This window comes from Jatropha curcas, chromosome 6 (genome assembly GCF_041381405.1).
Source record: "Jatropha curcas cultivar XTBG-Jc1 chromosome 6, XTBG_Jcur_1.0, whole genome shotgun sequence".
Taxonomy (NCBI): domain Eukaryota; kingdom Viridiplantae; phylum Streptophyta; class Magnoliopsida; order Malpighiales; family Euphorbiaceae; genus Jatropha; species Jatropha curcas.
In genome coordinates, this window is record NC_143156.1 from 22,984,334 (window position 1) to 22,988,830 (window position 4,497).

At 36.7% G+C, this 4,497-nt stretch overlaps 1 non-coding gene across 1 annotated transcript; it reads left to right on the forward strand.

Annotated features, from left to right (window-relative positions):
• The first annotated feature begins 1,815 nt into the window (after positions 1–1,815).
• Positions 1,816–1,922, forward strand: LOC149495739 (small nucleolar RNA R71). Its single transcript, XR_016321527.1, has one exon. It is a non-coding gene; the product is annotated as a small nucleolar RNA R71 (small nucleolar RNA).
• Positions 1,923–4,497: the final 2,575 nt, after the last annotated feature.

Below are 4,497 nucleotides of genomic sequence, written 5' to 3' on the forward strand. Positions count from 1 at the left end.
AAACACATACTTCAATTGTTGAGGCAGCGGATTGAGCTCCAATTTTGGTGGCTGCAAAACAGAAGGCAAAAGAGCATGGTTACATTTAGGTAAATTAATTATAGGTCCATCACTTACCTTAGGGTTTTATGCTTTTAATGCAAGCACCACTTCATGCAACTCTTCTTCAATCACAAACTTTTCTTCAAGCTTTCTAAGGCTCTCTGAATTTAAGTCATTGTAAAGCACAACCTTAAGCTTATCTTCTTCATTCAAATGAAGCACTTTTTCAGTCAATGGTTCAATAACATCTATGCCACAAACAGAAGAAACATCATTGGGAAATTTCATGGCATCATAAACATTAAATTTAATCACCTCACCATCAAATTCCATAGTTAATGTCCCCTCATACACATTTATCTTAGTTCTAGCGGTACTAAGAAAGGGTCTTCCAAGCAGTAAATTACAGGAATTAGAAGATTTATCATCCTCCATATCAATAACATAAAAATCTGCTGGAAATATTAAGTTATTCACCTGAACTAACACATCTTCCAACACTCCCTTGGGGTAAACTATAGATCTATCGGCAAGAACAATAAGTATCCCAGTTTCTTTTAAAGGGCCAGCATTTAGTTGCAAATAAATAGAATAAGGCATTACATTTATTGATGCTCCTAAATCACACATAGCCCTATCAATCCCGAAATTACCAATTTGACAAGGTATGGCAAACATATCTTTGTCTTTGCATTTTTGGGGTAATTTTCTTTGAAGCACAGCAGAAACATTTTCTCCCACATCAATATACCCAGATAATTTCTTTTTATTAGTGCACAACTCTTTAAGAAACTTTGCGTACCTGGGTATTTTCTTGATAGCATCGAGTAGTTGAATATTGATTTCCAATTTCCGAATATGTCAAGAATTTCTTTCTCTTCTTCTTCCCTCTTAGACTTGGATCTTTGAGGAAAAGGGGGCTGAATCTTCAGAATTTCAGATTTCTCCAACTCTGCACCATCAGTTGGCTTGACCTTCTCTACTTCTTCCTCCGGTACCAAGTCACGTACACAATTTTTTACTGCTGGAATTTCCAGCTCCTTGCCACTCCTCAAAGTAATTGCATTTGCGTTCTGTTTCGGATTCAAAATATTTTGAGAAGGTAACTTACCTTGAGACTCTAACTTACCCAATGAAGTGGCTAATTGGCTAACTTGGTTCTCCAAATTTTGGATGCTAGTTCGTGTCTCTTGCTGAAATTGCATAGTGTTAGTAGCAAGTGATTTAACAATGTCTTCAAGAGACATACCTGAACTAGAAGATCTATAATCAAGTGCTAGCTGCCTATTCTGAAATTTTGGAAAATTTGACGGCTTTGTTCCGTAGCTCAAATTTGGATGGTCTCACCAGCCCGAATTATAGGTATTTGAATACGGATCATATTTTCGTTGAGGACCTGAAAAATTTCCCATTGCATTGGCTTGTTCTTGACTTTCATCTTGCAAAGTTGGACACATGTCTGTAGGATGTCCAGTATAGGCGCAAATTCCACAAGCTTTAACTTGCTACCCTTTCCCTACAACTAAATTCTGAACCAAAGATGTTAAATCATTAATTTTATTTTCAAGAGAAGAAACACTTACCTCATTAATATTTCTCGAAGGTTCATGGCGAGACTCGAATTGTTGAGAATTTGCAGCCATCGTGGAAATCAATTCCCTTGCGGCTTGGGGAGTTTTATTATCGATTGCTCCACCACTTGCTGCATCTATCATTTGCCTCTCCATAGGTAATAAACCTTCATAAAAATACTGTATTAAGGCTTGATCAGAAAACCCATGTTGCGGACAGCTTGCGCACATTTTCTTAAATCTCTCCCAATACTCATGTAGAGTTTCAATATTCTTTTGTCGACTCCCACAAATATCTCTTCTAATGCTGGCAGCCCTTGAAGCAGGAAAGAATTTATCTAAGAAAGTTCTTACCATTTCTATCCATGACGTAATAGATCCGGATGGCAAATAAAATAACCACTCTTTGGCAAAATCGGCTAAAGAGAAAGGAAAAGCTCTTAATTTTATTTGTTCCTCAGAAATTCCATGGGGTTTTATGGTAGAGCATACAACATGAAATTCCTTTAAATGTTTGTGAGGATCTTCATCCAACGAACCTCTAAAAGTTGGCAATAATTGGATCAATTCTGATTTAAGCTCAAATACAACCTCCAAGGCTGGGTATGTGATGCAAAGAGGAGTTTGATTAATTGGAGGTGTTGCCAACTCCCTTAATGTTCTCTAATCATCCATCTCCTCTTCCGGTTCAAACTCACCTGAACTTTCAGAAAGTTCAAGAACAACAGTCTCTTCTGGGTGTGAAGTAGTTGTAGGAACTTCAGGATCAATTGTTTGCTCTAGAGTCACTGTAGCAGCTGTAGACAATTGTTTCTTCTGCTTTGCCTTTTTCCTCAATCGTCTAGCAGTTTTCTCGATTTCAGAATCGTATTGGAGATCACCTGTACTATCTGATCTAGTCATAAAAAAAACAATATAATTAATTAACTCTAGTCCCCGGCAACAGCGCCAAAATTTGGCCGGTGTCAAATCCGCCAAAATTAATAATCTCACTACCAATTTAAAGAACTTGAAGAAAATGGTGAGTAAGGTCGAAATCCATAGAGACTAGAGATTAAAAATATTATTTAAAACCAGAAAATAAAAATGAACTATGAATGGGAGGATTGGAAAAATTATTGAATCTAGCAAAAATAGTAATTTAAAAATGGGAAATTCAATTGGAGAAATATTTCCAGCCAAGGTCAATCTTGTACTAGTTCTTCGTGTTGATCACTGAATTCAAATTGACTCATTAACATAATCAATAAATTGGTTATGGTTACCAAAAATGCTTTAAACAACCTAGTCTTTCCGGAGTAACAGAATAAGCAAGACAACACGCTTTGATTAATCCCTTACCAATAACTAATTTTGACACGCGCCTAAAATTAAAATATATTGGTCGCATTAAGAATAAGAAAGACCCAATTCAATCTAATAAACAACATGTGTAGTCTATTCAAGAAGATTGTTTATCCCTTTAATATAACTTGAAAATCTGGCTCTAAACAAGCTATATTAATTGCTACAAATTGTTAACTCAATCAAACAATTACGGATTTGATTATATTAACTAGCACCTGTCACTCTAAATTAATCAAATAACTGGCCATTTACTTAATTAAATAGAACAAGAATATCCATCTAAACCATTAATTGCAAGAGATAAACAAATATTGAAGAGTTAAATGAGTGAAAAGAAGAACAATTCTCACAACACTTCGGTAGAACTAGCACTTGATTAAACCTTAAGCTGGAATTGAAAGAATTCAGCCACGTATGGCCATTTCCAAGCTTACAAACTAAAGAAAAAAATTATTAACTCAAAACTCTGATATCCCAACTAATAGCCCATCTCTCCCTTTTATAGAAGAGAAGAGAAGACTATTTCAAAGGAAACTGAGAAAAATACATTTACAATCAAATCAAATCCAACAAAATAAAATCCCATGATCCTCTGTATTCTTCAAAATCTTTGAATAAATCTTCCAAAAAAGAATCCAGCAGCTCCTCATCCTCTGACTTAGTGATTTTATCCCAAAAAGGCAAATAAATAGAGTCAAACTAATACCTGCATCTATTTAATCGCATAGACCAACAAACCCATCAAAAATACCAAATTATATGACTAAAATAGTCACATTTTCATAGGTTATTCGTCACAAATAATAAACTCATCATGAGCACACACCGATGGAAGTGTTCACTTACACTTACACAAAGGACCACGATGGAAATACGTTTATCGACAGACGGGCGTTGGGCATCAATGTCAGTAACAATGAAGAATATTTACATTTACTTTTTAGTCTTCTCTTATGTGTACAAGTTCAATATAATAAAACTTGCAACTGCATTGATTAATTAATTTGTTGTATTCAGGACAATTACAATACAGCTCGCGAGCGTGTTGTTTCTTCTCAGGCTGGATTTGAAGCTGAGTCAAGAATTAATGAGCTAGCACTTTATCTGGAGGCCGTAGGGGGGTGAAAAGAAGAAGAAAGTATATGGCATCGGGTCTCAGACATCATAGTTTTACTGTGGCTCAGCATTTGACGCTTCTGCAGCTTCTTCACAACCACAGCCCAACCATAGTGCCGAGGAGATTAGTGCATTACGGGCTCGTGTTGATGAGCAGGGGAGAGAGCTTGCAGAGCTTAGAGCACATGTCATGCGAATGTTCGCTCAACATGGTGCTGGTACTTCTTCCTCTGATCCTCTGCCTGCTACAGATCGAGATGTTTCTACGGCTCTGCATCAGCCACTACCGTCTCCTCTTGATCTTGATACTGCAAACGATACCTTGGTCACTCCTATCGACACTACAACACATCCAGCTAATACTCCTGCCGATGCTAAGACACTGGATCGTGCAGAGAACCGAACTCGTAGATTTGACTTC